This window comes from Aethina tumida, chromosome 2, assembly GCF_024364675.1.
Source record: "Aethina tumida isolate Nest 87 chromosome 2, icAetTumi1.1, whole genome shotgun sequence".
Classification (NCBI taxonomy): domain Eukaryota; kingdom Metazoa; phylum Arthropoda; class Insecta; order Coleoptera; family Nitidulidae; genus Aethina; species Aethina tumida.
This window is the reverse complement of record NC_065436.1, coordinates 15,319,350-15,333,647: the sequence shown is the minus strand read 5'-3', so window position 1 is coordinate 15,333,647 and position 14,298 is coordinate 15,319,350. Positions and strand designations below refer to the sequence as shown.

At 28.6% G+C, this 14,298-nt stretch overlaps 1 long non-coding RNA gene across 1 annotated transcript in view; it reads right to left on the bottom strand.

Moving 5' to 3' along the window:
* The window catches only part of LOC126264623 (uncharacterized), a 67,037-nt gene that overhangs the window by 32,017 nt on the left and 20,722 nt on the right, over positions 1 to 14,298 (bottom strand). The gene's annotated exons all lie outside the window — the stretch shown is intronic.

The following is a 14,298-nucleotide window of genomic DNA, read 5'->3' as shown; positions in this document are numbered from 1 at the left end:
GGAAAGCAAAATTCGTGTACTGTCTCGAGAGTTGTTTTATATTAAATATTAAATTTTCCTACTTCCATAAGGCAATAATATATATATTAGAAAAGTTTAACCATGTATCATGAAAACATGAACATGTATAACAATAAATTATAAATATTACTTTAGCTGAATATGAATTAATATACTAATAAAAACTTATTGTTTTTAATAAATTGTAATGGCTAATTTAATTATTATTTTACTATTTCAACAATTTACTTATTTAAATTAATACGGACTATAAATTGATGTGATGATCTTTATTTATTTTAATTTTAAAAGCAGTGTCTACATTAATAAATAACTTAGTACTTCCTTAAGGCAAAAATATATATAGTGGAAAAGTTTAACCATGTATTTTGAAAACATCAGTGTGTTAACAGTAACTTATACATATTACTTTAGCTGAATATGAATTAATATGTGAACTAAATCATTTTTAATAATAATATAATTTTGTGTTTTTAGGAAACAGAAATATACAGCAATACATTATTCCTACTCGACACTGAAACATATAAAAACTAAAAAAAACTTATTGTTTTTAACAAATTGTAAAAGATAATTTAATTATTATTTTATTATTTCAACAATTTACTTATTTAAATTAATTCGAACTACAAATTGATGTAATTATCTTTATTTATCTACATTAATAAATAATTTTAAATGGTTAAAGTTGGGTTGTTATTATGGATGTCATTCACATTTTTTTATATAAGTAGTTTGTAATAGTGGTGGTACAGGAAAACCATTTCACCCGGTCGCATAACTCTCGGTTATAACCATTTTCAGCAAGGTAGATTTAAAAAAGTATTAAAACGAAGCTCTCAGTGACTTAACTTACCAGAATGTGCAATCCGGACTCGTATTTTTAAACGGCGAAAACATTAAATGCGGAATATGTTCCCTATATTAGAGTGACTGAAATCAAAACACATGAGCGGAGGCTTTTTGTTTTTAAATTACTTTTATGATTGACCGAGCTGACCCGAAACACTCAACCATTCGAATTTACTGGAAACATTTTGTTCTGTATTTATATTTTGCGGGGATTTAAGCCGCCGGTTTATAGACATTCATAAATTAAGGGATTGTTGGCGGAATTACTCAATAAATTATTGCGATGTTTTTTGCTTGCCTACGTCTATTTATTGACTACAGGCGTCACAGGTTTTGTTTTGAGGTAACCGCCGTTTTTGTGTTTGCCTTTTTAAATTCACCGCCGTAATATGAACTGGTGTTTCTTTCGAATTTACAAAATTCGATTAATTTAGTTTTAATCTGAGCAAATTGAGGAGGGTAAGATATTTCGTTGCAGAAATAATTAACATAACGTGTCTTAGAAGTATCAGGAAATTTCCTGCTACTCTTTAAAGCACTCGTTATTAGAACGAGGTCTTAAAAACTAGCCGGAAGTGGAGAACTTCTCCGGATTAAATTGAATGTTGCAAATACATGTCCGTAGCATAGCAACTGTTAATCAAGCTCTTCTAAATTATTCCAACTAGAGCGAGTTTATTATTCTTGTCACTGGAGTACATGTATTTGACTAATATTCGCGCATGGTTCAACATTCTGCTTAATACTCTAGCGAGTTTGTACAAAATATTGCGGTATGCACGGTGACAAAATTTCGTTTTATTCAATTAGATCTGTCGCATTAATCTGGAGGACATATTTTAAAGCTTTGACGTTTACGAAAATTATGTTATCAAACGTGCAAATTGCAACTTGATATTAAATTTTCAAATATATCAAATTAATTAGCTGTAATACTACTTCAATACAATTAATTATTAAAGCTCAATATACGCATAAATACGATAAAGAGGCAAAACTAATAGAGCCGTTGCCTGAAATCACTTCACATGACATTAAATATTGTTTTAATAATATTTTATGTTAGATTGGCCCAGTCCTTAAAATAATGGTGTGAAAACCGTCAACAACCAATATAAACCTCTTTTCAATCACGCCGAGGGTAAGTTTATGGCAGCCCCTTAGAACACTCGACATTCTTGATTCTGACCGCAGATTTCATTTAAGCCAACATAATTTATATCGAAGGGGAAACTTGAACATTCACTTCGTCGGATTCATAAAATGAACAAATTCCTTTATTTTATCATTTACATACCTAATAATAGGTGCGGGGGAGATGCGTCGAAGTGTGCCGGCATTCAAAAGATGTCAGTTCTTTATTAGATCCCACTTTTATGGGTGTTCCTCTTGGCACATTTTTATCGTGCATCACCTTGTAAAGTATTTTATCGAATAAAAAAAGACGGATCAATAATTACATTATTTTGAATTTACGTTTAGTTAATTATAAGTAAAACATAATTTGTTTGTTTTAGTACAATGTTAACCCCGTTCGCCGGAATAAAACTTATATTGACATTAAATGATAGTATAAATATTAGAATTCAATCAATATTCTATTGAAATCAGTACGTTGTAAGAGTAATGTAAATATTCCGACACTGTTTGTTCTACACAGAATGTACACAGTGTGAAAATGTTAGTAGTAACTTTTATCAATACACTTGAATTTAAGTTGAATTAATACAATTAGACTTCGGAAGTCTATAACAACTTTTGTGTACGTCAAAGACCACCTAAAAATTGATAAACAATGTATTATAATAGTATTCAAAATTAAATGTTTATTCCTTTATGATAAAATACGTACTAGATTTGGTCCAAAATACTATAAATAAGCATTGAATAAAACTCATGGGCCACGCATAACTTTTAAATCGTTCTGGAATTTCAATTTATTAAGTAATTAAATATTAAAATGGAAGGTCGCAGGAAATTAATCATGTATATTTTGCTATTTACTGCAAAAATATTTTTTCGTTGATGTGCTAGATAATTTATTAACAAAAAAAATTATTAATAAATTGTAGGTGAAATTGGTGATTTCAGAAGTCTATAACAACTTTTGTGTTTGTCAAACACCACCTAAAAATTGATAGACAATATATTATAATATTCAAACTTAAATATTTTTTCTTTTTGATATAATACGTACTCGATTTGGCTCAAAATACTATAAATAAGCATTGCATAAAACTTATGGGTCACACATATCTTTTAAATCGTTCTGAAATTAAAATGAAGGGTATCAGGAATTAATCATGTATATTTTGCTATTTACAGTAAAAATATTTTTTCGTCGATGTGCTGGATAATTTATTAACAAAAAAAAAAAAAAAAATATGTCAATAAATTGTTGGTGAACTTGGTGGCTTCTAAAGTGTATAACAACTTTTGTGTTTGTCAAATACCTTCTAAAAATTGACAAATAATATATTATAGTATTTAAAATTAAATATTTATTCCTTTATGATATAATACGTACTCGATTTGGCTCAAAGTATTATAAATAAGCATTGGATAAAACTTATGGGTCACACATAACTTTTAAGTCGTTCTGGAATTTCAATTTATTAAGTAATTAATATTAATATAGAGGGTAGCAGGAATTAATCAAGTATATTTTGCTATTTACAGTAAAAATATTTTTTCGTCGATGTGCTGGATAATTTATCAACAAAAAAAATATGTTAATAAATTGTAAGAAAGCTTGGTGACTTCGGAAGTGTATAACAACTTTTGTGTTTGTCAGATACCTCCTAAAAATTGATAAATAATATATTATAGTATTTATACCTTTATAATATAATAAGTATTTGATTGGGCTCAAAATACCATATATAAGCATTGGGTAAAACTTATGGATCACACGTAACTTTTAAGTCGTTCTGGAATTTCAATTTATTAAGTAATTAAATGTTAAAATGAATGGTACCAGGAATTAATCATGTATATTTTGCTATTTACAGTAAAAATACTTTTTCGTTGATAGTTTGGATAATTTATTAACAAAGAAAATATGTTAATAAATTTTAGGTGAACTTGGTGACTTCGGAAGTATATAACAACTTTTGTGTTTGTCAAATACCACTTAAAAATTGTTAAATAATATATTATAGTATTCCAAATTAAATATTTATTCTTTTATGATATAATACGTACCCGATTTGGCTCAAAATACTATAAATAAGCATTGGATAAAACTTATGGGCCACACATAACTTTCAAGTCGTCCTGGAATTTCAATTTATTAAGTAATTAAATATTAAAATGGAGGGCAGCAGGAAATTAATCATGTATATTTTGCTATTTACAGTAAAAATATTTTTTCGTCGATGTGCCGGATAATTTATTAACAAAAGAAAAATATGTTAATAAATTGTAGGCGAAATTCAATTTAAAAATACCGTGAACTCCGAGTTATGATAAATTGTTAGTGAACATGGGCCCAAATGACATTTTATTCAAATGTCGTAGAGTTATATAAACTTGTAGGTCAAAACGATATATCAACTTCGAATGCTGAATTAAGAATATTAATTTAGATTCTGATGTACACTTGCCATTAGCCAAATACACAAAAGACATTTCCTAATGGAAATTTATTCTATTTTTATTGGAATTAAGGTGATAGTTGTGTAGTTTGAATATTATTTACAACTAAACTTATTGAATAATAAATTATTTTATTATTAAGTATTAATTTGTCAATTATATTAATGTATAATATTTTATTTACTTGGTAAATATAATGGAGACGAACATTTTAATTAATAATTAGACATGAAAAAGTGATTTCTGACATATAGTGACAATAGATGCCAACTTCTAGTATTTAAAGTTAAATATAAATGATAAATGTAAGTCGAAGTCAATATTAGGCCTTAGAAGTCATAGAACATTATGAGTTTTATGAAGTTAAAAATCCGAATTTAATACACAGAAGCCCACTTCCATATTGAAATTAACATAAAATAATTCATAAAATTTATAATACTTCTCCTATTGGAGTTAAATAAAATTGCAAAATGGGAATCCAAACCAACATGAGGCAATAAAAGTTATGGAACAATATGTACTATCAGTAAACCTTTGTTTAGTTTATCTGGAGATTCAGTATTTGTCCTAACGTCCAGTAGTGGTATAAATAAGAATTTATATACATTTTTGCTTTTGTAGACTCCTTTGGATAGCCGTTGCCCGTATGCTACGTGACAGAATTCTTAACATCTTAAGTTACTTTCAGTAAGGAAGCGGCTTCATAAACATTTCAAACCCCTTTGCATTGTTTCTACACATTAAACATTTATATTCTGAATAATGGACCTTCCATTCTCAAATTGCCATAATTTTTTACGTCATAAATATCTTAATGTTGTTAGATTTGATGGCTTAATATAATCTGTAGGAGTGTATAATACCTTCAATCAATTATCCAGACGAAAAGTAATACCCATAATAAACTTCCAAACGAAAGGTTTTAAGTACATTCTTCCAAAGGCCAACTCAACGGTGAACTCTTTGGTCAAATCGCAATTAAATGAATCCACCCCAACACAAATTGTGGTTTCTAATATAAGGTAACTGCGGTATAATCATATAAAGGCATAAAATATGCTTGGTAGACAGGATTTCGTTCTGGAGTGGTCGAATCAAAAAATGTCCATCATGAAGGGAACACGTAATCCAAAACCGTTAGCGTGATTGGATACTTTGCGGAGAGTTGCTGATATATCTGACTGGAATAGATCTGGGGACTTTAGTGTTATTTAGTTTGGAGCTGGCAGTAGTTTAGGCTTTAGAAATGTGATTTGGCTTAAAGAGTAACATAAGACGGGCTTTCTTACTTCGAATGAAGTAATACTAACTTCTCTATAACCGCTAGATAGTGTTAGTTTACTGGCTGGTACGTGGCTCGAATTGTTCAAAAGTAAACAGACGATAACTGTTATAAGTTTCACTTTAAGCTATAAAGGATTAATTATAATTCAATTTTCACACTGTAGGACTTATAAACATATAATGTAACTTAACTGTGTTCCAGGCATGTAATCAAATTAGAAAAGACTTCTAGACCCAAACAAATACCTAAATTCTGGTAAATTTAAGCATAAACATCAGTAGTTCATGGATTATGTTATTATGTCCACTAAATAAGATTAAACAATATTTCTAATATTATAATAAAAGATAAATATAATAAATAAATATTTCTTTCAATTGGTTAGCCTCATCAAAACATAATTAAATTTCATTTAAAGCACGATTTAAGCTTACTAAATAAATACGGTTAAAAATCGATAGTACATTGGTAGATAGTTCACTAATAGATTATTTGAATTTGGGTTAAAATTTTCGGAATCTAAAATATCCACGGAATAAATAATGAGACCAAATGAAATCGCTTTTTGTTCCACCAACAATTCGAATCAGTATTGATTGCCTATTAATTACCTACTTTTGTTTTGATAATAAATTATAGGGTTAAATCGTGATTATAGAACTCATCAGTGATATTTGCCAAATTAGATATCAAAATAATTGCATAAATTTTTCTACGCTAAGTTAATTTGTTTGTATTACTCACTGTTTACCTATTAATATAACTAATTTTGTACTAGTATTGATTACTTCAGTGATGTTGTCCACAGGTAGGACACATTTATTTTCATAACATTATTACTAATCACAACTGTCATTTAATCAAAAGTTTTAGGCGTATATATAAATCAATTGCATAAAAGAACACCATTTAAGTTTCATGATTCGATCTGCAGCTGTGCGATATAAAATTTTTCATTATGATGAATGGATATCTGAACAACAGATATTTGTCTTTGTAACCTAAAAGTAGTTTGTCTTTATTGTATATCCTTGGAAGATTTGATCCTTTTTATTTGCTTTTATTTTATATTTTGGATGGCAAGTGTGAAGGCAAACCCAAAGGTGTAATTTGCCTAACTACTAAAACGTTTACATGTAGTTGTTTATAATTTATTCATGTACGAGTAAGTGTGTGAAAAATTAATTAACATAAATGTTTCCATGGACAAACCCAAATTGAAATAATAGCCCAACCTAGAAGACCATCACGGCACCTAATTCCTCATAAAATCCGGCTTGGCAAATAGCCTCAGGTTTAAGACCATAACAAGAAATAATAGCGGAGAACATCTGCACTTGCTTTAGACTATGACAGGATGTTATTTCAAACGATCCATTAGAAGGTTTACTCAATACAGTTTGTCTTAAGAAAACTACTTTCTTTGGTAGGTACAGTTTAAACGCTTTGTAAAAACATTGAACAGTAAACCTTTGCAGTCAGAATTTTTATTGAAAATAGTCGGGGAATTTAAATATAAAACGTACTTTGTTTGGCTCAAAATACTATAAATAAGCATTGGATAAAACATATGGGCCACACATAACTTTCAAGTCGTTCTGGAATTTCAATTTATTAAGTAATTAAATATTAAAATGGAGGGTAGCAGGAATTAATCAAGTATATTTTGCTATTTACAGTAAAAATATTTTTTCGTCGATGTGCTGGATAATTTATTAACAAAAAAAAGTATGTTAATAAATTGTAGGTGAACTTGGTGACTTCGGACGTCTATCACAACTTTTGTGTTTATCAAATATCACCTAGAAATTAATAAACAATATGTTATACTATTCATAATTAAATATTTATTCTTTAATGATATAATATGTACTCGATTTGGCTCAAAATACTATAAATAAGCATTGGATAAAACTTATGGGTCACACATAACTTTTAAGTCGTTCTGGAATTTCAATTTATTAATTAATTAAAAATTAAAATGGAGGGTAGCAGGAATTAATCATGTATATTTTGCTATTTACAGTAAAAATATTTTTTCGTCGATGTGGTGGATAATTTATTAACAAAAAAATATGTTAATAAATGTAGGTGAACTTGATGACTTCAGGAGTCTATAAGAACTTTTGTGTTTGTCAAATACCACCTAAAAACGAGAGTGAAAAATTAATTGACAGAAACGTTTTCATGGACAAATTGAAATAATAGCCCAACCTAGAAGGCCATCACGGCACCTAATTCTTCATAAAATCCGACTTGGCAAATAGCCTCTGGTTTAGGACCATAACAAGAAATAATAGCGGAGAACATCTGCACTTGGTTTAGACTATGACAGGATGTTATTTCGAACGATCCATTAGAAGGTTTACTCAATACAGTTTATCTTAAGAAAACTCCTTTCTGTGGAAGATATAGTTTAAACGCCTTATAAAAATATAGAACAGTAAACCTTTCCAGTCAGGATTTTTATTGAAAATAGTCGTGGAATTTAAATGTTAAATATACAAAATTATTAACGTAGCTAGAGAAAAATACACCGTGAACAAACATCAGTATATTTATTTTCGTTGCAGCAACGAAAATGGGGCAAAATTTTAAATACAAGATTTATTTTACTGTAATTGCCTATTTTTCATTTGATTAGTGTTGGTTTTCCAATTTTACCTTTGTGATCAATTGAACTCATATTCCCAATGTGTTATCTTAACAATATAAATATTGTTCATGAAAAGGATTGTAATAAAATTAAAACGAGTGAATTTCACGCGACGAATTCGAATCAATTCATAAAAATATGAATAAATTAATTACAATATTTAATTGAAACTCGTCGGCTTTGGTCAATTTAATTAAATCTTTGTCTGGCTCCGAATAATTCAAATCAAAAAGGGCTTCTAATGCAAATTAAAAATACGATCGGCACTAGCTACATGATATTATATTGTATAAAGCTAACTTTAATTGAAAATGGAAAAAAAGTCAGTCAAGGAAATTTAATATATTTTTAATTATATTAATTTAGCATTTAGCTTTTATTAGATAGTAATCTTCTTTCACATTTTTGCATAATTTAGACCATTGTGAATGAACAGTACATTAACTTCTTTCGTCACAATAAAGAGATATAAATATTATTCAAGGGAGGAAGTTTTATGAATATTTATGTATTTATGTAAGGTGAAAATTATATGAAATAATATTTTTAACGTAATAACAGTAGAGTAATGTGATAAGTAACAATAAAAAATAAAATTAGTTTACATAATGTTTATTATTTATTGTGCATTGTGAATTAGATAAACAAAATTAATATATGTTTATGCAAATATTGATGCAACCCCTGACAGAAAATATACGAAAACAAAACAAACAAATATTCTAAAACAAAGCTTGTAAGATAAATATTTACTTGGAATTGTGAAAATACATGAAATTTTTATTTTAGTCCTCCTTTGCATAACCGCAGGCGGTACAGGAATTCTAGACGGACTCATTGTTATCGGGCATATTCAAATATCACCACTGGATATTGCCATATTTACACAGGCGACATTGCTGCGGAATTTCGTTCGTATATAAGGTTCTTACAGAGAGGGTTTTCATTCCCTATGAATGTACTTTATCGAGATGAAATATGAAGTCGCTGCTGAAAAGGGTGAAACTCACGATTGCAACCGACATTACTGTTCTATGTATCAACGCCATTGTTGAATTCTGCTGTATCATAGAGATGCAAGATTTATTCCGCCTTATGTAAATGATACAATTACGGTAATGCACTCCCATTTTTCTGATCTTGAAAACATCCAGTCATTTGAAATTAGTGTTTTTATAATAATTAAGTAGCTGATGATTAGACAAATTAATTATGTGTGAATTGTTGTTCACTTTTACAGTATTGGTAGAAAGGACCAACTTTAAAAATACGTATGTACTAAAGTAAACTGAGTTAATGTAGTACCTCGTGGAAAGAAATTATTTTCCGAATTTAAATTACGGATTGTATCGTTCTTCCAATCCGATGAGAGAAAAATCAATACAGATCAATTGTAACGCATGTTTTACAACAATTTTCAAGATTTGGTAATGTGGAAGGAAAAAATAAAACTGGAAGACCAAGAAAAACCAATAGGTTTCAGGATAAACAAATTTTATCCCACTCTAAAAAAGATCCTTTCCTGAGTTCCAGCCAAATAAAAAGTCTACTTGAGACACAACTTAGAGTTAACGTTTCTTCAAGAACTGTAAGAGATAGATAACTACAAGGGGGTCTTTATGCGAGAAGGCCAGACTAAAAAACCACTACTATTAGAGAAGTACAGATGAGCCAGAGTTGAGTTTACCAGGTCCCTTTTACACTGGACTTTAAATGATTGGAAACGTGCTATCTGGAGTGATGAAATCAAGTTTAATCTGATTAGTAGTGATGGGATTTTATATGTAAGATGACCTATTCATAAAAAGTTTAACCCAAAGTTTACCATACTCACTGTTAAACAGAGCGACAGGTCGGTAATGGTATGGAGCTGCTTTTTGGGATTTGGAATGGGTCCTCTCCTTTGAATAGAGGGTATCATGGATCGATTTATATATAAAGAAATATTGAGGAACAATATGGTACCGAATTCAGTTAAAAATATGCCACTAAAACTTTATTTTCAACAAGATAATGACCCGAAGCACACTTCAAAATATTTAAAGCAGTGACTTTTAAGGGAAAAAAATAATGTTATGAACTGGCCATCTCAATTTCCCGATCTAAACTTCATTGAAAACTTATGGGAGATAGTGAACAACAAAAAAAGATACAAATAGTGTAATAATCAGTAAAATTTATTCACGTTTCTGTAAGAGTCTTGGCAAAATATGGATCCAAATATTACTGACCATCTGTTGCTTTCCATTTAAAAAATCTGTTTGGAAATTATTCATAATAATGGGAATTTTACAATATTAGTGTAGAATTAATTAAAATTCTAATTACTAATTATTTGCAGCAATAAAACTTAGCATAAGTGGTTTTACTTTTTGCCAATCCAAAAGAAATAATCATCAGTAAAATTAAACTCTTTATTTTTTTATTGTTAACTATGTAATTGTTAAATTTATAAAAGGAAGTTAATTTTCAATATACATTTTTTTTTGAAGATAATAACCAGGACAAAAATTATTTGAATTTAAAAAAAGTTTTCTGCCTACTGTTTATTGCTTAAATACATGATCCAAGAAATTAACGAATCACCTGTTACTTTTAATAATATCAATATTAAAATTATGTATAAACCCAGAATAAAATAAATAAATAGTTGGTTAGTATTTTCTAGTTATAATTTTAAAAATAACACATATTTAATTCTCAGTGTAACATAAAAATGTGAAATTCACAAATTAAAATTTGAATAATCACATTTCAAATCTGTCCGGCGATTAATTGGCGACGTTTAGTAAAATGACACTTGCGAATGAAGCCATATTTCTATCAACTAAACTTTAGCTGACGCTATTAATTTAACAGATTTCGTTAAAGTTATAGGAAGGCCGCCTCTCTGACACCCCGCTATGCGACACTGCAGCAGATTAGAAGGGCTCGGATGTTGTAATTATAAAGTTATGTTGATCTCATTGATTGGAATTGTCGCGAAGTTCGCTCTAAATGCACGTTGTACTGAGGAATCTTTGATCTGGGTCTATTATGATTCTTTAATGTCATTAAGATTAATGTTTCTTCCGGTGGAAGGTCGTTTATAATTTAATATCATCAACGAAGAGGGAATTGTTTCTTCATATCTTGAGCCCCACTAAATTCTCTTAAAGTATGTGAGATTTTTAAGTATTGTATATATTAGGGTACATGATGGCCGTCCAATAAATACAAATTAATGTACCATTGACTTGAGATCTAAAGCTTTTTTCTGGTCCATAAAAGCATTTGATCCTACTGAGTTTTGAGGGAGACATCATGGATGACAGAGACAGTAACACTCCACTCCCACTACAGGGAAAAATTGCAGACTTTTACTGTCTCTGTCGTGCTTGATGTCTCTCTCAAAAGGGAGTTGGATCAAACCCTTTTCAATCGGTATATATCAATAGTGTGCTTTTGTGATGCCCCCACATTATTTGATAAATAATAACTAATAAATAGCTTATTGAACCAATAATCGTGCCTTTCTCTTGGCTTCAGATTTTTTATATTTTCCGTACTCCTTAAGTATATGCCTTTTATTACGGATGTAGCTAACTGAGCAATTTGAATAATATAACTACATATTTCAGATTATTTATGGATATTAGGCGTGTTTAGTGTATGATATAAAGTGCTTAACGTCACTGATAAATTCGTTTTGGTACAATTGTGCCCTAATCCATGCGGAACTCGAATATTTTTTGAAATTATCGCAATAACTCAGGTTTTACAACTAACCGGGGAAAAATATGACGGCATTTAAAAAGGGATACTCTTCTATAAATTTATGATAAGATTATATACCCTTTAAAAATATTTTACAATAATGTATAGATTGTGGTTCAGACGACTAATACGGACAATATATGGATAACTTAAATTGTTCAAATAAAAAATATATATTTTTGGCTAAAAGTTCAAATATTATTAGTATTCAATTTTAGGTATGGTTATAGGTATTCTGAGAACTGGCAGTTGTGAAAATAAAAACAATTGCCTAACACAAAGTAAAAAAGCTTTTATCCGCCTTAATGGTTTTACTTTTGATGCTCTTTAGAGTCTAATACTACCTGCACTATTAACTTGTTTATAGCTTAAGGTTAAAAAAGTTTGTTTCTGTTTTTCAGTCCATGATCATCAGAGTGCAATCTACTTCACTAAGTGTAAACAAACACAATTTAGTACAATTTGAAATTTACAATAAAAATATGCGGTGCAATCAATATTTATTGACTAATCTTCGAGGTAGTTTTTATGAATTTCAAGTTCCATTTCTGACAAATTTTATCTTCGTCACATTTTGATTCTCTATTTTTATTCATTACCTTATTTTGTTATAATCTCACTATCTCAAAGTCAATGAAGTAATAATAATATTAATAAAAAAAATTAAGAAGAATTATAAAGTTTTTTCAAAAATTGTATCACTTCTAAAATTACAAAAAAATTGTCTAATAATGTGAGATATTACAATTTACATTAATCAACTTGAATTTTCCATTTCCTAAAAAAACTTTAAACGATATTTATAGAACAAAATCACATATTATTGGTAACATACATCTCATAAAATTTATTTTATTATTTATTTATAATTTAAAATTCCATGGTTGAATAATTAAAGAACATTCATTTTTAAATATTGGACTTTTCAGCGAATAAATTTTAAAAATATTGTACATCATTAAAATATCCAGTATTCATGTCATAGATAATGTAAAAAAGGTAATTTTTTAAAAATTTACCACTATTGAAACTACAAATAATTTGTTTAATAATGTGAGCCATTACAATTCACATTAACTTGAATTTAACTAGACAATGTTTGTGTTAATAGGAATAGGTAAATAGGTGAAATATTTTCACCATTTCCATTTTTTAAGAAATGGTTAATCGCTATTTATAGACCAAAATCAAATATTATTGATAACATACATATCATAAATTTTATCCAATTTTAATTTAAAATTCCATGTTCAAATAATTAAAGAACACTCATTTTTGAACATTAGACTATTCAGTGAATAAATCTCTCAAATATTGTACATCATTAATATATCCAATATTTGTGTCATATATAATTCGTCTAATAATGTGAGACATTACAATTAACATTAATCAACTTGAATTTAACTGGACAATGTTCGTATTCAATATATAAAATAGGTGAAATATTTTTGCCATTTCCATTTCTCAAGAAATGGTTATTTTATAGAACAAAATCAAATATTATTGGCAACATACATCTCATAAAATTAATTCAATTTTAATTTAAAATTCCACGGTCGAATAATTAAAGAACACTCATTTTTAAACATTGAACTTTTCACCGAATAAATCTTTCAACTAAGTTCATACCCACTGAGTAAAAAATTCAACGACCATTGGCAGTTTTTACATTTCACAGGAAATACAAAAATTAATTAATAAACACCGCCATCCGTTTGCCCTTTTGAATGTCAAATTTTACACGGTCAATGTTCCGTTAAATTTAAATCGCTCGAGAGCTTTTTCAACAACCCTTAATATGATAATTAATAATAATTTAACATATTCGGTGTACACACATAAATTAAAAGTAGCATTTATACGTATCTAAATGTTTGACTTCAGTTTACAGTCGAACTGAAACGAATAAAATAAATTACGGTTTCAATTTAAAAGAAGAATTATTATTGTAGGTATTTTTTTAAACGAACACTCTGCTTCAATGCATAATTAAATATACAAAAAGGTCCGATCAATTTGTATTCTAATGGGGGGATTCATGTTGGAGACTTCATAGCTTAGGGATCAGGATTTCCAGCTTTGACCACATTATTAATATGCAAGTCTCACAAAATTAAGTACATAA